The sequence below is a fragment of the Mytilus edulis genome, chromosome 2 (assembly GCF_963676685.1).
Source record: "Mytilus edulis chromosome 2, xbMytEdul2.2, whole genome shotgun sequence".
Lineage (NCBI taxonomy): Eukaryota > Metazoa > Mollusca > Bivalvia > Mytilida > Mytilidae > Mytilus > Mytilus edulis.
Window position 1 is genome coordinate 26,788,464 of NC_092345.1, and position 22,117 is coordinate 26,810,580.

A 22,117-nucleotide genomic window follows, 5' to 3' on the forward strand; every position below is an offset into this window, starting at 1 on the left:
TCAGGCAAACCCTTTATAAATTTAATCAGTATTTCGTGATCACTTTTGTGCAAAATTGTTGCTTTTTCAAGGAGTTGAGCGTAAAAATCGTCAATTGATTGCCCTTTTGAAAGCTTTAATGTTTCAAATATTTCACCTTCAAGAAGTATAGTTGGACTTCGAAAATCAACATCAATATATTGCTTCTTGTACACCTGTTCAAATGTTTGCCATACATGCTTATTGTCGGCTGGAAGAGTATTGAACCAAGTAAGAGCTGGACCACAAAGGTGCAAATGAAAAGCGGCAATTTTTCTAGCATCTTCTTCAGGTAATATATGATGTAACACGGCATAAGACTCAAACTCACTCAAAAACTGAAATGCATTTTCATGTGGGTATCCCCCAAATTTACGGCAATTTGCTAACTTTTCCATTTTGAGAAAAGAATTATGTTATAAATTTGATATGGGAGGTTGAACTTCGTCGTCAAGTGTTGAAGAAACTACGGTATTTGGCGTACTAGAATTGGTAAAATCTGAGGTTTGAAATTTATCAAATTGTGTCCAGGCAAGGGTAATCGGTGTCTCTACATTTGGCAGACTAAACGAAGTATTTAACTGTAGTGGAGAAGCCGGTGGTTGCAATAAATAGCCAATATCGGGTTCTATGTCGTCTGTTATTTGGTTATATAATAGAAAATCGTCTGTAAATACAGACTCGTTGTCAGATTCCGACATTTACCCAATAAAAATACAATGTTTTATATATATCACACGGAAAAATCAGTAATGAGAAAAATCTCACATACTGTACGCTCGGCTGTAAGTAGACGAGCAGAAATGAGATGAATCTCACATTCTACATAAATGAAAATAAATACAGGCAATGCATACTATAATTAATCTTTATTTTTACAATCTCATATTATTCCAATTTATTCCGTCTATACAAGACCATATATATATGAATATACCCACGGACGTCCATGATATTTTCTGACACGGGGAAGAATCATCTACTATGAAATGACGATTCAATGTATTAAAATAAATGTCTCTATGTTTGTTTGGATATATAGTTTTAAAATAAATATTTGTTCGAATAATTCACTAGTATAATGCTCTCATAATGTATCCATATTGACGAATCAACCACGTGTGTCGTCCTCGTGGATGGGGTCTACATGTATTATCAACGGGAGTCACATTTTCAAAAATAATTAAAATGTCTTTTAAAAACGGCAAATATTCTCATAAAATTGTTAAAAGTCTCCTAATAATCGTTTTAGGGTCACTCCACCATGTAACGATATCGCCTCGTCTTATTAATATTAGTGTTGGGGTTGCGACTAGCTCATGAACAAAAACACGTCTTACGTTCACGACATTTAATGAAAGAGAGAGTAAAACAAAAAGGCGTTTCCGGACATCACTTGTACAGTTCCGTAAAACATATAAACTGAATTACACATATACATATAATATATATCTAAATATATAACAATCTGACCATATGTTCATTCTAAAAACTATTATAAATAAGTATTGTAATACAAAAGAAGGTAGAATGTTTACCTTTTTTGTTGATTTCCAGAAGGCTTTTGATACTGTCATTCTCCCAGGGATAAAACTTAAGCTATTGAATATAGTTAGAGAGTATGGTAAGAGATCTCTTTAGAACTAAAGTTGGAGTAAAACAGGGAGACAATTTGGGTCCAAATTTGTTTAAAATCTTTATAAATGAACTTCCTGATTGTGTTAAAAGTTCCCCTGATCCAGCTGTTGTTTATTTACGACCAGCCTATTCTTTACTATACATATGCTGATGATCTTGCCATTTTATCAACTTCAGCAAAAGGACTTCAAAGTAAACTTGATGGATTAAAATCGGTGTTTGAAAATTAATCCCAATAAAACCAAGCAATAGTATTTAACAAGACAGGCAGACATATCAAACATGATTTTTATTTTAATAACAGGCGTTAAAAGTCTACCATAAGCTACTCAAGGACTTTCTGTCACTGAATCTAAGTTTAAAAAACAGCCTTCATGTTTTTGAGCATACAATAAAACCTATTCTCTTATATAGTACTAAAATTTGGGAATATTTCAACCCTTTCAAAAAAAAGATTCTTTCAGAAAGACTACGCATTGAATTTTGTAAACATTTACTTGGTGTTACCAAAAGAGAAACACATTTTGCCAATCTTTCTTAACTCGGTAGATTCACTCTGTATTTTGTCATTGCAAAGTCTATGTTCAGATACTGGCACAGGCTTGACAATTTGGAATCATCTTTCCACTACTAGAGGAGGCATATTTAGAGTCAAAATTACTACACGAGTTAAAAAAATTCCTTCACAGTATGGATCCTTAAACTTCTTTCTAAAGAATATTAAAGGGGTCAGCAATTTACATTGTTTACTATATGCTGATGATAATGTTTTTTTTTTTATTTTATTTTAAGCAAAAGGACTTCAGCAAACTGTATTCATACATAGCTTGTAGCCAGGATAATATTTAAAAGATAGATCTTTATGCTTCAACTCAGCGTGCTGGTCTTTTAAATCTGAGTACATTCATACAATATAAACATATAACATAAATATTATTTTCAACCTGCATATGTATGTGAAAGTTGCCGCAGTACATTTAGGTCAACCTTGTAATATTATCTTAGCTACAAGGCTGGCTATAAACTACTAATATTTGATCTTACTCTTAAATTCAAAGCGTGTATCATTGTAAAATATATACCTGCATATATGTATGTAATATTTGCCGCAGTACATTTGGTTCTACCTTGTAATATTATCCTGGCTACAAGCCTGTCTACAAACTACTGATATTTGATCTTACTCTTAAATTCAACGCGTGTAGCATTGTAAAATATCTCAACCTTATTCATACTTTCTAGGTTAACACAATGTTCATTGCGCCACCATGGATTAAGTTTTTATTCTGAACCAATACTTAGAACAATTATCAATGATATACCGCAAGATCGTCATGCAATCGATAAAAAATAAAGACAACACGATAAAAACACCAGGCATTTGTGGATTTTCATGAATCATGATTCACCAAAAGCAGAATATTTGAAAGCCAATGGTTTATAAAAACTGCAATAGCTGATTAAAAATTAAAGAAGATTGTTCAAAATTGTATGTTCAATAATTTCCTCTGCCGACATGATTGCAGGAAATAAAAAGTCGTAAATAAAAAAAAATCTGAAAGCAAATATTCAACAATTTTATGCCTTAACGTACAGTAAAAATATATTAATACTCAACCCTAACATACTATTTGGCTTAATGCGAGTTGATTAGTTTTCACTGTTTCTCCTAAATGATGGTCGTTTAGAACATATCAAAAATGTATGATTGATAATTCTTTAACTTAATTTCTGCATACCATTATCAGAGTAACAAATGAAATAAAAAATATTGTAGTAAACTTTATATAACAACTGAGTTTATTAACATGGTTATGCATGTGCACAGTACTTTTCAAATAGCTTGATAAAAGTTCGTCTAAATACTTGAGTTACGGTCATCTTTCAAAGTTACGACCATCTTGTGTCGGTTACGACCATCATCCAAAATACTATAGTTGACATTACGACCATCACAAGTTAAAGTTACGACCATCATGCTCGAATTTTTGAATGACTATTTTACGAAAATTGGAATGATTTTATGTGTCAAATTTGGTTTCAATAAGAATGCACTCACGATATGTGTATATGAGACAAGCAGTTTTACTCAAATGAACCTTTTACTGCACGAAAATCGGAAAAGAAAAACTTATCCCTATAGTTGTTTCCCATATTCAGATGGTCGTAACTTTTAGTTACGACCATCCGCTTACCACCAGTGTATTCATAAGTGTATACGCGCTATGGAAAATGATGTTAAGGTTCATGTGGACCCTATGGCTAAAATGGCCGTATTTTCACCTCAAATTTTTGCTCTGAGTACAGACAAACCTGTGCATCTGGAAAAGTTTTAAGGCATAGCATGCCCTAGATAAATAGAATTCAAATGCATTGTAGGATTTAGAAAATTCTTAACTTAACTGGATTTTGCCGTACACTTTTTTTCGTCTCTGCAGAAGATGATAGAATTAACAAACAGTTGAGTTTACCTTGATATGGTCCACTCAGGTACACAGTTTAAATAACCAATTATTGTCAGGTATCTATTGTCCATGTACTGTCCATATCAATAAAAATGCTCACTTTAATTTTTACGTGTGGGGAAGTTCTCAAACCTGTTTCCCAACTTAGTTTATTTTGGCACCTTCTGGAGGGATGAAAAAAAGTGCACGGCAAAATCCTGGTAAGTTTTTGTTTTTCTAAAACATGAAACATACTTAAAATTCATTTATCTAGGGCATGCTATGCCTGAAATTTGTTACAGATGCGCAGGTTTGTCTGTACTCAGAGTAAATTTTGAGGTTAAAATACGGCCATTTTAGCCATAGGGTCCACATGAACCTTAAGCAGTTCAATATACTTTTTGTATTTTTATTATGTCTTTTAGTTTTCTATCCACTGAGTGTTGTACTCCATGTGTTGATGTGGGCAATTTCAATTTTGACAAGCTATGTTTTGGCTCTTATTGGATTTATGGTTCATTCGTCATAAGCTCTGAATCAAATGACATTATAGTGCGATTGGTTTTTTTTTTTATTGTTTTTTTATTTCATTTTAATGGAAGTCCTAATAACAATAAAGCATCGAAAGTATAACCACCTCCAGAAAAGGAATCAGTACGTTGAACGAGGGAGGTTTATTCATTCATTTAAAATTATTTAGGTTCTGTATCTGACATCTATTCAAGTGTGAAATGGCGTCCAAAGTGAATAGTGTTCAGTAGCCGGCTCACGCTCAATCTATTTATGACCCTTTTTGCGAGACACACACATGTATACGACGCGAAATTTCAAGTGAACTAATATTTCGTGTTCGTCTTCATATAAAATACACGCATTTTAGAAATCATTGCCCTTTTACAAAGGTTTTACTGTTATAATTCTTATCTATTAAAAGCATACATGAAGTAAATATGTAAGAAAACTGTAATTAAGCCATGGAAAAAATAAAAAATAGCTATTTTAATGCAAATATGCCGTATTAAAACATGCTAGTAATTATACATGTAAACCTTTAAAGTTCTTCATGTTTGGACAAATTGTTTTAATATGTCGATTGATATACAGATTACTTTTAATTTTTAGGTAAAAAAGATGAAATTTCAGTTGCATTCTACAATTATAATTTGAGAAACCCGTTTATGTTTGGCGAAATTCTAGGAAGCAAAGAATACAAAATGAAATATTACATATCTTGGAACAATTAAAAGTATTGATTGATTTTTTGGTGTTTAACGACACTTTCAATACAATTTGCTTTGTTGTTGTGACCCTTTTTAGTGGAGGAAGCTGGATGAATCGTAGAAAAATTCAACTTGTCAATTACTCACAACTTTAGTGTTGATGAGCTATTTTTGCTCATTGTTGAAGGCTGTAATGTGAACTATGGTTGTAAACTTCTACTAGTATGTCGGTAGGTCTCTGGTGAAGAGTTGTAACGCTTATAAGCATACCACATCTTCTTGTCGACGCACCCGGTCATGCTCCCTATGTAGTTTATGCTTTTCAAAGTGTTTATCACGATTACATATGGGGTTTTTTCTTGGTCGATTGTCGAAGTTTTAACATTGACAAACTACTGTCACCTTACTTCGTCAAACTATAAAGACCCAAAAATTCTGTGCATGCAGTTTAGATGACGATACTCATATCTATGAATAACTAAACACGGCCTTGTTTGGTGAATTTCTTATCCTGAAAGCAAACTAACTTTATCAAAATTTAGTAAATGACTGTAACCAGTATTGATAATAATGCAAAACTCCAAGAATAATTAAAATAGTAGGAAGTTTATCAAACCTGTCATAATCAAATTATCGACTTCACCACATAAAAGAGGGGCGAAAGATACCATAGTGACATTCAATCTCACAGATCGATAATAAACTGACAACACAATGGCTAAAAAAGACAAACAAACAAATAATATTTTAAAAGACGCAACGTTTTAACATAGAAAAATAAAGACTAGGCAACACAAACCCTAACAAAAAGCTGGAGGTGATCTGAGGTGCTCCGGAAAGGTAGGCAGATCCTGCTCCGCATGTGACACCCGTTGTGTTGCTCATATTATTAAAAATCCGGTAAATAATCTAATTCGGTAGGTCATATTGGTGAAGAGGGAACGGAATTGTATCCGATATAATCTCTGAAACAGATATTCCACAACGGTCAACCCACTTGTGGTGGCGTCTGTAAAATTTACGAAGGGATGACGTCAACTTCACCATTTTCATAGCTTCCTTGTTTGCAGCAGCCCACTGTCTTGGAAATCCTGATAGAAAATGCAAGCCCGGGAACAACGTATCAATTGGGAGATGTATACTCTGTAAGTATGCGCTGCTGGAATGGTGTTACAATATTGTTGTATCACTACGGAAAAGTAAATTGGATAATGGATGGGGTTATTTTCACACATTAACGTCAAGTTATCAATTCTCATCAATATAATTTTGTTATACCGACACATTTCTTGAGGAACATTTTCCAGCATTTAAATAAGATAACAAAACAAGCTGAAATGACACCATTCATTAAATGTCAAGATACAAACAATATGTTTGTATCCTTGATAATTCGTTGAGTATTTTATTCGTAGGCAGTTTCAAAGTTAACTGTCATACTTTGTTTTTTTTTTTTTTATTTATCTATTTGTTCCGATTGACGACCATGGGCTAACTAACCAAGGCCGCATTTTTTTCTAGCCCAAATTTTGTAAACGTTGTGTCGCGTTTGTTGTTGTATTCTAAACGCTACAAAAGTAGAAACAAATACATCGTTTAATAAGTCTTTACTGACCCTGTTTGAACTTTCAATAAGGCATTCACATGTTGTTGGTAAACAGACTTTTTACAAATGTAGAAACAAATACTTCGATTAATCAGGTTGAAGTAAGAAACAAGTCTAACGTTTGTACTAACAAACGACAAACGACAAACTGCAGACACATTTTTTATCGGTTGCATAGTTTGTCAAAGTTTATGCAAGCTTTGCAAACGTATGTTTGAAAGAAATGATCAAAACATGTGCGAGCTTAGCCGTTTGCATCGTTCGTGTTAGAAAAAAATGCCCTTCTAATAACAATTCATCATGTAAGGATAGTTTCACATTCCTATTGTTTAGTATTACTGTTTTAACTCTATTCTCTTTTTTTTAATTTCGAATTCAATGCTAAATAATAAAAACACTGACAATCCTAGAAATTATTTACATGGAAGAAGTTTCTTAAAAATAAACAACAGCTGAAAAGTTTTGATTATCTTGTCAACAAAATGAAGAATTACATATTACACAAAAACTTGTCGTCTTGATGTAAGCATACGGTCTTGAAAATATGTGTACTGTATGAAAACCTTTAAATCAGCCACACTGAGTCTAGAACAAATGTCAACATTTTACAAAAATGGTCATACATTTAGTATTTTGAGCAGACACATGTACGTGAGGTGAGATAAACTATATTTTAAAATATTAGCTCCCTCGATTAGCCTAATTTAGAAGTATAAAGATACATGGAAGAACAAATCAATACATCACTTCCCCCAAAAAAAACATCCGATTTCTGCTTAAAAGTTAGAATAATAAACCCATAAATTATTTTTTGCAACTAAAAAAAGAGATTGTATGCTTTTCAAATACATGTAATAAAACATTTTACACATTTAGTGCTTCGAACGCACTTTTCTGGAAAACGGATGGAAATTTAGTTGAAAAACACATTACATTCAGCTAAATGGTTTATCAAAAAAAAAAATCAAAAAAAAATACTGAACTCCGAGGATAATTCAGAACGGAAAGTTCCTACTCAAATGGCAAAATCAAAATCTCAAACACATCAAACGAATGTATAGGAATTTTCATATTAATGACTTGGTACAGGCCTTTTCTTATGTAGAAAATGGCGGATTAAACCTGGATTTATAGCTAGCTTAACCTATCACGTGTATGACAGTCATATACTGACAACGATGTGTAAACAGAATAAATAAAGGCAACAGTAGTATACCGCTGTTCAAAACTCATAAATCCATTGACAAAAAACTAAATCGGGGTAACAAACTAAAACCGAGGGAAACGCATTACATATAAGAGGAGAACAACGACATAACACTAAAATGTAACACACATAGACAAAAATCCCACGAGAACAACAAATATAACATATATATATATAACATCAAAACCAAATACATGAATTTGGGATAGACAAGTATCGTGACACGTCTTATCACAATGTGAATTTACACTCAAAAATAAGAGAAAACAAACGACACAACGTTATAATGTAATACACACAGAAACGAACTATATTATAACAATGGTCATATTCCTGACTTGGTACAGGGCATTTTCAAAGGAAAGAATGGTGGGTTGAACCTGGTTTTGTAACATGCCAAACCTCGCACTTTTATGGCGGGACGGCTGCAGTGCAGGCGATTTGGTGTCACGATATCACAGTAGCATGGGTTCGAATCCCGGCGAGGGAAGAACCAAAAATTTGCGAAAGCAAATTTACAGATCTAACATTGTACGGTTGATGTTTAGACGAGTTGTATATACATTATGTACACAGCCATGTATCACCATCATTGATGGCGATCCGATGGATACATCTGTTGTAGAGTTGTCACTGACTCAGACGTACTTATATATATATATATATATATATATATATATATATATATAAAGTCTATACCTTTCTGTTTACATCGTTCACATTGTATACATCGCGATGTTGACAATATTGTGTCAACATCATGTTTATATTGTATATATAGAGTCTATACCTTTCTGTTTACATCGTTCACATCTTATACATCGCGATGTTGACAATATTATGTCAACATCGTATTTATATTGTCTATATAGAGTCTATACCTTTCTGTTTACATCGTTCACATCGTATACATCGCGATGTTGACAATATTGTGTCAACATCGTGTTTATATTGTATATATAGTGTCTACACCTTTCTGTGTACATCGTTCACATCGTTTACATTGTAATGTTAACAATATAGTGTCAACATCTTGTTGTTGTTGTATAAACATTTTTTTTCGTTCTTTTATTTAAAATAAGTTAACATGGTTAAGCAGTTAGTTATATAGTTAAAATTGTTTTCCATTTTTCATGTCGGCGTCTTTTATTGTTAACTATGCCATATAAACTTTGCTCAATGTTAAAGGCCATACAGTTATCTATAGATGTGCCAGTTAGTATGTATGTACTGGAAATTTTTACTTATTTGCAATCATACCACTTCTTTTTTTTATAAATACCTTTCTGTTTAAATTGTTAACATAACAATGCTAACAATATTGTGTAAAAATCGTGTTTATATTTTATATTGAGTCTATGGTACGTATATAAACGTTAAACTAACTGCATTTGTTTGCACCTGTCCTTAGTCAGGAATCTGTCGTTCAGTAGTTGTCGTTTGTTAAATTGTTCGTACGTGTTTCTGGTTTCATTGTTTTTTTTACATTAGACCTTTATTTTTCCTGTTCAAATAGTTTTACACTAGTGTTTTTTTGTGCCTTTCAAAGCTTGCTACTCGATAAAAACCAAAACTCCGTATGAATGTCAAACCTATAGGGGTATACTTATAAAAGATGTAACTTAAATAAAACGTTGTCTCATTTGAACTTATACCGCATCTTCTTATATGTATACATCGCTATGTTAACGATGTCAACGATGTAAACAATATATAAGAGTTCAAACAATGTTAACAAAGTTGACTAGATATCGGTTTAATATTGTGTAAATCGCGATGTTAACGATGTCAACGATGTAAACAATATATAAGAGTTCAAACAATGTCAACGATGTTCACTCGACAGCGTTTTAACCTTGTAAACATCACGATGTTAACGATGTCAACGATGTAAACAATATATAAAAGTTCAAACAATGTCAACAATGTTGACACGACATCATGTTTACATTGTATACATCGCAATGTTAACGATGTCAACGATGTAAACAATAATAAGGGATCAAACAATGTAAACGATGTTGACACGACATCATGTTAACATTGTAAACATCGCGATGTTAACGATGTCAACGATGTAAACAATATATAAGAGTTCAAACAATGTCAACGTTGTTGACACGACATCGTGTTTACATTGTATACATCGCAATGTTAACGATGTCAACGATGTAAACAATATATAAGGGTTCAAACAATGTAAACGATGTTAACACAACATCGTATTAACATTGTATACATCGCGATGTCAACGATGTATACATTATATAAGGGTTCAAACAATGTAAACAATGTTGCCACTATATCGTGTTAACATTGTAGATATCGCGATGTCGACAATATTGAATAAACATCCTTCACTGGACATGAACAATGTCCAGTGCACGATGTTTTGTCGATATTGTCAACATCGCAATGTCAACTTTATAGTGTCGTTATTGTGTTTACATTGTATCCTATCAATATGTTCTATACCTTTCTGTTTACATCGTTCACATCGTATATATCGGGATGTTGACAATATCGTGTCGACATCGTGTTTATATTGTATATATATAGAGTCTATAGCTTTCTGTTTACATCGTTCACATCGTATACATCGCGTTGTTGACAATAACGTGTCAACATCGTGTTTATATTGTATATATATATATAAAGTCTATACGTTTCTGTTTACATCGTTCACATCGTAGACATCGCGATGTTGACAATATTGTGTCAACATCCTGTATATATAGAGTCTATACCTTTCTGTTTACATCGTTCACATCGTAGACATCGCGATGTTGACAATATTGTGTCAACATCCTGTATATATAGAGTCTATACCTTTCTGTTTACATCGTTCACTTCGTATACATCGCGATGTTGACAATATCGTGTCAAAATCGTGTTTATATTGTATTTATATATATAAAGTCTATACCTTTCTGTTTACATCGTTCACATCGTATACATCGCGATGTTGACAATATCGTGTCAACATCGTGTTTATATTGTATTTATATATATAAAGTCTATACCTTTCTGTTTACATCGTTCACATCGTATACATCGCGATGTTGACAATATTGTGTCAACATCGTATTTATATTGTATATATAGAGTCTATACCTTTCTGTTTACATCGTTCACATCGTATACATCGCGATGTTGACAATATTGTGTCAACATCGTATTTATATTGTATATATAGAGTCTATACCTTTCTGTTTACATCGTTCACATCGTATACATCGCGATGCTTACAATATTGTATCAACATCGTGTTTATATTGTATATATATATATACAGTGAAACCTGTCCAAACCGAACACCCACGGGACTTTGCGTTTTGTTCGGTTTTCACAGGTGTTCGGATTGTAGAGGTAAACGGAAGTCGACACCAAAATAATTTTGGCATTTACTGACAAGTGATAATAGGTGACACAACAGACGACAGTTAATTTTTGTGTTAATTTAGATGTAAATGTAAAAATAAAAGAAGATTAAGATAGACGTTTTGCTACTTTTTTTTATATAAATCAAACGCCACTCCGTCAATCACGCTCGTCGTTTGGAGATGTCCGACGTGGAGCGATTTTGCTTTTTATAATTATTTTCTCATCCGTTAATTCACTGACCAATCAGATTCACAGTCACTGTCAAATGACGATTCCGTAGTTGAATCGGGAACGTCATTGTACACACGAGTTCTCGGACTAAACTGGTCACCTGCTGATTGATACTTCGGCACACGATAACAGTGAAACAACAGCAGGGGTCCAGTTTATTCTCGGACTTTATCGTTGCTAAATAGCTAACGGAAGTCTTCGGGAGCATTCGAATCAAATATATAGGGCCTCTAAAGGTAATCCAGCAATCGAAATCCATTGACCTTGTTGTGTTGCACGACTTCTTAATCCGGTGAAAGGCTTTAAAACTATTATTTAATTAAACAGTTTAGCTACAGAATGGCAGTTTCGATTTTGTGGCCGTAATTATTTGAGTAAGGTGCATTTAATTGATCTGAGGGAAAGTTCCTTTCTTGTCATTATCGGCGATGAGGGTAGCTGACCAGTTTAACGTTTCTTTACAAAAAAAACACTTTTTACATGGACACAGACATGCTAATTAGTTTGTTATAACAACCCACAAGTTCATTTAACCTCAAATACCTTCGGGGATACTCTGCCATCCTGTGTTTGTTTAATTAAATCATGCAAATAATTAATAATATTCTATTGTTTTGATTGGTATTGATCGATTTTGACAGGTAATTTTTAGGTACAAATTTACTAACGAGCCTTCAAAAAGCGTTCGGAATTCGGTGTTGACAGGGTTCGGTTTTTTCAGGTTAGATTAACGTTAATTGATAGAGAAATTTTGTGGGACTTTGAAAATTGTTCGGTTTAAACTGAAATTCGGTTTTATCAGGGTTCGGTTTACCCAGGTTTCACTGTATATATATAAAGTGTATACCTTTCTGTTTACATCGTTCACATCGTATACATCGCGATATTGACAATATTGTGTCAACATCGTGTATATGTAGAGTCTATACCTTTCTGTTTACATCGTTCACATCGTATACATCGCGATGTTGACAATATCGTGTCAACATCGTGTTTATATTGTATATATATATATATATATACAACTCGTCTAAACATCAACCCAACAATGTTAGATCTGTAAATTTGCTTTCGCAAATTTTTGGTTCTTCCCTCGCCGGGATTCGAACCCATGCTACTGTGATATCGTGACACCAAATCGCCTGCACTGCAGCCGTCCCGCTAGACCACACGACCACCTGGGCTCTCAAAAAAAGAGCTTTCGCTGGCCGTGTGATACCTTTCCTCGTCAGTTTTAATCTAGCGGCGTACTACAGTACATGATATATAAGGCATGAAGATGTTATTGTTACAGATCAGCTAAATTATCTATAGTAAAGGATCCTACAAATTAATGTAATATACAGTCACAGAAAATAATTATATTTATAAGTACGTCTGAGTCAGTGACAAATCTACAACAGATGTATCCATCGAATCGCCATCAATGATGGTGATACATGGCTGTGTACATAATGTATATACAACTCGTCTAAACATCAACCCAACAATGTTAGATCTGTAAATTTGCTTTCGCAAATTTTTGGTTCTTCCCTCGCCGGGATTCGAACCCATGCTACTGTGATATCGTGACACCAAATCGCATATAGGTGTCTGCTACCTAGGGACACGCACACACAAAATGTGGCGGGGTTAAGCATTTTTGCGAGCAGTCAATCCGTCGCGTAACCTGGGACAGGGATGTAACAGAACAACATTTGATCCAACTATAAAAATCAATTAGAAATGGGTTAACTCATCAGATCGATACAAAAACAAGTAGATCGAACGTGGCAGGGTATTCATCTTTTTGTATTGTTATGAGTTACAATTTATGACAAAAATAAGCAAAGACCCATCAAAACAACATCTGATAAACAAATTTAATAATACTTTTAGATATTTGGATGATATTTTGGCTCTCAATAATGACGACTTCAGTATGTATATTAATGAAATTTATCCTGCTGAACTTACTTTAAATAAAGCTAATACTAACAATGACCACTGCCCTTTCCTCGATCTTGATATCTATATCACTAACGGAAACCTGAATACTAAAATTTATGATAAAAGGGATGATTTTTCATTTCCTATCGTTAATTACCCGTTTTTAGATGGTGACGTTCCCTTGTCACCATCTTACGGTGTTTATATATCTCAACTTGTACGATTCGCTCGTGTATGTAACAATGTTTTAGATTTTAACGAGAGAAATTTATGTATTACTGAAAAATTATTACACCAGGGTTTTCGATATCACAAACTAGTCAAAACATTTACTAAATTTTATCATCGGTATAAAGACATCATTCGTAAATATAGCTCAACATGCAGACTTCTTATACGTTCAGGTATTTCACATCCAATTTTTTATGGAAATATTCTTTATAAAGCACAACGGTGTCAGTATTCACCTCAGAAACTTAAAAAACCTTTGAATAGACTTATTAAGAAGGGATATAATTACGATACTGTTGTCAAGTCATTAAAGATTGCATATTTTGGCGTTAATATTGAGTCACTGATAAGGTCTTTGCGTCGGAACTTAACACATTTATTCTAAAAACAGTTGTTGGCATGACACGGGTTATGTTCTTCTCATCTATGTTATGATGGTATGATACTAAACCCCTAACGGGAAGGATTGTGCCTGATGTACATATGATGAAATCATAATCTTTCAGTCAGTTTAATTGAAGTCTGGAGCTGGCATGTCAGTTAACTGCTAGTAGTCTGTTGTTATTTATGTATTATTGTCATTTTGTTTATTTTCTTTGGTTACATCTTCTGACATCAGACTCGGACTTCTCTTGAACTGAATTTTAATGTACGTATTGTTATGCGTTTACTTTTCTACATTGGTTAGAAGTATAGGGGGAGGGTTGAGATCTCACAAACATGTTTAACCCCGCCGCATTTTTGCGCCTGTCCCAAGTCAGGAGCCTCTGGCCTTTGTTAGTCTTGTATTATTTTAATTTTAGTTTCTTGTGTACAATTTGGAAATTAGTATGGCGTTCATTATCACTGAACTAGTATATATTTGTTTAGGGGCCAGCTGAAGGACGCCTCCGGGTGCGGGAATTTCTCGCTACATTGAAGACCTGTTGGTGACCTTCTGCTGTTGTTTTTTATTTGGTCGGGTTGTTGTCTCTTTGACACATTCCCCATTTCCATTCTCAATTTTATACATCCCATTTAAACATAAAATTAATATTATAAGAGTATTCGTAGTTACTGACAGATAGTTAGTGGGTGTAAAACTTTCCCCTGAACTTGAACAAAGGTGTAACAGAGCAATATCAGAACAACCTATACAAATCAGTCACTATTCAGATCGATATGAAGCTAAACAAAAAAAACCAAACTAAAACACTAAAAACACTAAAAACACTTTACAGATCTGAGAATATTTGAAGTTACTGACAGCTAGTTCAATGCCAAAACCAACTTAAAAAATATATATACTTACGACTTGCTGGCGCCAATTTAAACCCTCAACCTAACATTGGGCAGTGGTGAAACAATACAACATGAAAATTAACAATAAAATTATCTAAAAAGGGCTTAACTCACCAGGTCGATATCAAGCAGAAAACATATAACAAAAGCACAAAGTGAACGTGGCAGGGTGTTTGTACATCCCCAACCCAAATAAGACTAATCGCAGCTACCAACATCTAGTTCAAAGCCAATTACAACTTACAAAAGCTCATGCATCTCAGACTAACATACACTCAGTAAAAATCCGACCAATATATATAAGGATGGTATGCTTTAAATAAAAACAACAAAACAACGCTTTTAATTAGGCGATTACATGTTTATAACTTTAATCTGAATCTGATGAGCAGTATTCAAAAGTGTATATGAGCTATGCAAAATGATGTTAAGCAGTTCAATATACTTTTTGTATTTTTATTATGTCTTTTAGTTTTCTATCCACTGATTGTTGTACTCCATGTGTTGATGTGGGCAATTTCAATTTTGACAAGCTATGTTTTGGCTCTTATTGGATTTATGGTTCATTCGTCATAAGCTTTGAATCAAATGACATTATAGTGCGATTTTTTTTTTATATTTTTTTTTATTTCATTTTAATGGAAGTCCTAATAACAATAAAGCATCGAAGTATAACCAACTCCAGAAAAGGAATCAGTGCGTTGAACGAGGGAGGTTTATTCATTAATTTAAAATTATTTAGGTTCTGTATCTGACATCTATTCAAGTGTGAAATGGCGTCCAAAGTGAATAGTGTTCAGTAGCCGGCTCACGCTCAATCTATTTAGGATCCTTTTTGAGAGACACACACATGTATACGACGCGAAATTTCAAGTGAACTAATATTTCGTGTTCGTCTTCATATAAAATACACGCATTTTAGAAATCATTGCCCTTTTACAAAGGTTTTACTGTTATAATTCTTATCTATTAAAAGCATACATGAAGTAAATATGTAAGAAAACTGTAATTAAGCCATGGAAAAAATAACAAAATAGCTATTTTAATGCAAATATGCCGTATTAAAACATGCTAGTAATTATACATGTAAAGCTTTAAAGTTCTTCATGTTTGGACAAATTGTTTTCATATGTCGATTGATTTACAGATTACTTTTAATTTTTAGGCAAAAAAGATGAAATTTCAGTTGCGTTCTACAATTATAATTTGAGAAACCCGTTTATGTTTGGCGAATTTCTAGGAAGCACAGAATACAAAATGAAATATTACATATCTTGGAACAATTAAAAGTATTGATTGATTTTTTGGTGTTTAACGACACTTTCAATACAATTTGCTTTGTTGTTGTGACCCTTTTTAGTGGCGGAAGCTGGATGAATCGTAGAAAAATTCGATTTGTCAATTATGGTGTTCTTACTCACAACTTCAGTGTTGATTGGCTATTTTTGCTCATTGTTGAAGGCTGTAATGGGAACTATGGTTGTAAACTTCTATGTCGGTTGGTCTCTGGTGAAGAGTTGTAACGCTTATAAGCATACCACATCTTCTTATCGACGCACCCGGTCATGCTCCTTATGTAGTTCATGCTTTTCAAAGTGTTTATCACGATTACATATGGGTTTTTTTCTTGGTCGATTGTCGAAATTTTAACACTGACAAACTACTGTCACCTTACTTCGTCAAACTATAAAGACCCAAAAATTCTGTGCATGCAGTTTAGATGACGATACTCATATCTATGAATAACTAAACACGGCCTTGTTTGGTGAATTTCTGATCCTGAAAGCAAACTAACTTTATCAAAATTTAGTAAATGACTATAACCAGTATTGATAATAATGCAAAACTCCAAGAATAATTAAAATAGTAGGAAGTTTATCAAACCTGTCAAAATCAAACTATCGATTTCACCACATAAAAGAGGGGCGAAAGATACCAGAGTAACATTCAATCTAGAAAACTAAAGACTAGGCAACACAAACCCTAACAAAAAGCTGGAGGTGATCTGAGGTGCTCCGGAAAGGTAGGTAGATCCTGCTCCGCATGTGACACCCGTTGTGTTGCTCATATCATTAAAAATCCGGTTAATAATCTAATTCGGTAGGTCATATTGGTGAAAAAGGAACGGAATGGTATCCGATATAATCTCTGAAACAGATATTCCACAACGGTCAACCCACTTGTGGTGGCGTCCGTAAAATTTACGAAGGGATGACGTCAACTTCACCATTTTCATAGCTTCCTTGTTTGCAGCAGCCCACTGTCTTGGAAATCCTAATAGAAAATGCAAGCCCGGGAACAACGTATCAATTGGGAGATGTATACTCTGTAAGTATGCGCTGCTGGAATGGTGTTACATAGAAATGTATCTGTTGTATTTTTTATTGGAAAGACGCGTTCACTAACCAGAGTATTCACAAGGAACGAATGGAAAGCAACTGTCATTTTCTTGACTCTGTTTTTTCTGGCAAGTCAACCTTCGACTTGTCTATGGCATGTAACATACTAGTAAACAATTATTTTGATTGCACAGGACAACTTGTATAAATAAGAGTATTCTCTTATTTTTGTGCTGTTTTCACATTTGTTGATCAATCGTTCTTCTTTTTTCGACATTTTCCAAGCCTCGCGCTTTAAATATCAAAATTTAACTGCCTTGATTTGAGATATATCGAAACACACTTGTTGCAGTGGCGGAATCTTTATATATATTACATTGGTTTTACACTATGGAAAAGGAAACTGGATATTAAGGCCAAGATATCACTTCACACTAATACAATTTTGTTATACCAACCAATGTCTTGAAGAATATTTTCCAGCATTTCAATGTGATAACAAAATAACAGCAATGACATCATTCCTTTAATGTCAAGGTTTACAATATCAATATTGTTGTATCACTACGGAAAAGTAAATTGGATAATGGATGGGGTTATTTTCACACATTAACGTCAAGTTATCACTTCTCATCAATATAATTTTGATATACCGATACATTTCTTGAAGAATATTTTCCAGCATTTAAATAAGATAACAAAACAAGCTGAATTGACACCATTTATTAAATGTCAAGATAAAAACAATATGTTTGTATCCTTGATAAATCGTTGAGTATTTTATTCGTAGGCAGTTTCAAAGTTAACTGTCATACTTTGTTTTATTTTATTTTATTTATCTATTTGTTCCGATCGACGACCATGGGCTAACCAAGGCCGCATTTCTTTCTAGCTCAAATTTTGTAAACGTTGTGTCGCGTTTGTTGTTGTTTTCTAAACGCTACAAAAGTAGAAACAAATACATCGTTTAATAAGTTTTTACTGACCCTGTTTGAACTTTCAATAATGCATTTACATGTTGTTGGTAAACAGACTTTTTACAAACGTAGAAACAAATACTTCGATTAATCAGGTTGAAGTAAGAAACAAATGTAACGTTTGTACTAACAAACGACAAACGACAAACTGCAGACGCATTTTTATCGTTTGCATAGTTTGTCAAAGTTTATGCAAACTTTGCAAACGTATGTTTGAAAGAAATGATCAAAACGTATGCGAGCTTAGCCGTTTGCATTGTTCGTGTTAGAAAAAAATGCACTCCTAATAACAATTCATCATGTAAGGATAGTTTCATATTCCTATTGTTTAGTATTACTGTTTTAACTCTATTCTCTTTTTTTAATTTCGAATTCAATGCTAAATAATAAAAACACTGACAATCCTAGAAATTATTTACATGGAAGAAGTTTCTTAAAAATAAACAACAGCTGAAAAGTTTTGATTATCTTGTCAACAAAATGAAGAATTACATATTACACAAAAACTTGTCGTCTTGATGTGAGCATACGGTCTTGAAAATATGTGTACTGTATGAAAACCTTTAAAAAAGCCACACTGAGTCTAGAACAAATGTCAACATTTTACAAAAATGGTCATACATTTAGTATTTTGAGCAGACACATGTACGTGAGGTGAGATAAACTATATTTTAAAATATTAACTCCCTCAATTAGCCTCATTTAGAAGTATAAAGATACATGGAAGAACAAATCAATACATCACTTCCCCCCAAAAAAACATCCGATTTCTGCTTAAAAGTTAGACTGATAAACCCATAACTTATTTTTTGCAACTAAAAAAAGAGATTGTATGCTTTTCAAATACATGTAATAAAACATTTTACACATTTTGTGCTTCGAACGCACTTTTCTGGATTTATCTTCACAAGAAAACGGATGGAAATTTAGTTGAAAAACACATTACATTCAGCGTAAATTCATCACCCGTATGTATAGGAATTTTCATATTAATGACTTGGTACAGGCATTTTCTTATGTAGAAAATGGCGGATTATAGCTAGCTTAACCTATCACGTGTATGACAGTCATATACTTACAACGATGTGTAAACAGAATAAATAAAGGCAACAGTAGTATACCGCTGTTCAAAACTCATAAATCCATGGACAAAAAACTAAATCGGGGTAACAAACTAAAACCGAGGGAAACGCATTAAATATAAGAGGAGAACAACGACATAACACTAAAATGTAACACACATAGACAAAATCCCACGAGAACAACAAATATAACATATATATATAACATCAAAACCAAATAGATGAATTTGGGATAGACAAATATCGTGACACGTCTTATCGCATGTGAATTTACACTCAAATATAAGAGAAAAACAAACGACCCAACGTTATAATGTAATACACACAGAAACGAACTATATTATAACGATGGTCATATTCTTGACTTGGTATTGGGCATTTTCAAAGGAAAAAATGGTGGGTTGAACCTGGTTTTGTGGCATGCCAAACCTCGCACTTTTATGGCCATGTGAAATATAACATCAAAATGACAACACAGGACTACAATATAAATAAATTGGAGAACACAATTGACAAAGAATCACACGAACAACAGCCAACAAAAGGCAACAAGTTCAAAATTTTAATAGGCCAGAAGTGTATTTTGTCCACACAAGACCTACGTGTGTTGCCCAGATAAAAAAGTTTGAAAGCCGAAACGAGTACAAAGTTGAACAGCATCGAGGACCAAAAGATCAAAAAGGTTGTGCCAAAAACGGCAAGGGTTTTCTGTTAGTTACCAGAAAATCCCTATAATTTAGAATAATTTATACTTTTGCAAACAGTAAATTTCATAAAATGAATATTCATTATGAATATGTTATAAACAATTTGATAATAAGTAAAAATATTCATAATATGGGTACATCAGTCAACATTGTGTTACAATCTTAATGCAAAAATTTGTGGTAGCGTTGCGACATAAATTTTATGGATTTTTTTTTATCAGTTGACAAGTTGGACAGGATCTATAGTATAGAGCAACATCATGTATAAATTTTTGCCAATATAATTGATTGAAATTGTTTTGATAGGATTTATTATACCTCTTAAATGACCAGAAACTAGTGCTTCATTACCATAACCAAAGATGTCGCTCTTATATTTGTAACAACCAACTATGTTTTTTTCTATGGCGCGTCTAAAAAGACATCAGCGCGTCTTAGTCATCAGAATTCTTAACATTTTATGATATAAAACAGCTAATACGTCATCCCAAATTTCACCTCCATGTCAACTACTTTAATAAACATTGCTGATATTCCCGTGTCGTTTTATTGAATGTTTTTTAGTCGGTAGACCAGGGGTATGAGAGACGACTGTAAAAATATATAAGAAGTTATTTGAAAGTTTTAACGAAGCAGTCATTAAATAGTGATAAAGCATTTATGTTGTTAAGATTTGGTTATGCGAATGATGCAGGAGTATATAAGAAAATGAGGCAAGTTTGACAATACATAGCATTGAACTTAGAAATAAAAAAAAGTTTTAGAAGTCAAACGCAGAAGAGATTAAACATTAGCATGTAAACTGCTTTATAAAAACTATGTATGTAAAGAGGCGTTTTTGGAATGATTTCAACACCCAATTTTTTTTTCTTAGATGGTATGGAGATCATTGATTAGTACTTAAACGTATGGTGCAATAAAGATGTAAAGTTTTGTGCTCAGCTATTGGTCAAAAAGGGTATATTCTGAAAAGTAAAATAACAAAAAGACAAAAATTCAAATCAGTCATATTCCTGACTTGTTAGAATATTTAAATGAAAAGGCTGTCAATATTGAAAGTGAAACAAAGGTAAATCATTTGATTGACTGATTCGATCGTCGACATAAAAAATCATTCTTTTACAGGCAAAAACGATGATTAACATATATTTGTAATCTATAATATGAAATTAAATAGACCTAGATTAATTGAATTGCACAAGTTCGCTTAATCTATTTATATCTTGTTTATGTTTATATACCGTATATGATAATCGGAGATTTCCCGAGGTCAACTCGATAGTTAATGAGATGGTGTCTAGACTAAAATACACACGAAAGGAAGTTACGTGTTATACAGCCTATGCTCTGTACATTGTTTATTTTAGACTTTTAATAATTTGGATAAATGTTTTATATTGTTATAAATCAAATATGAGAATTTGAGTCAAATCTGTGACAATGAATTTGACAGCTAGTGCCCCTTTAATACAGTTCTCAAATCTTTAATGAAGTTGAAAAGAGACCACTTTCCGTACACCAGAAAATAGATAAAACTCCGCTTTTAACACGTTTCTTGTTACTACGAAGAAAGAGATGATATTAACCAGATATATTAAGCTCACACGTCGAAGTGAAACTGAAACGTGTTGGAAGTGGGCTCGTGTGCTTTAGTAAGGTCCGCAGATCCTGTCGTCCAGCTAGTGACTCCCTTCATGTTGCTTATGGTGTTTATGCCACATCTTCTTATTTTATAAACATTCGCTGATGTCACGATCGAGGTAAAGATAAGGGATTCTGATAAAGAAATTTGGTATATGATCGTAGTCATCTGAGACACAAAC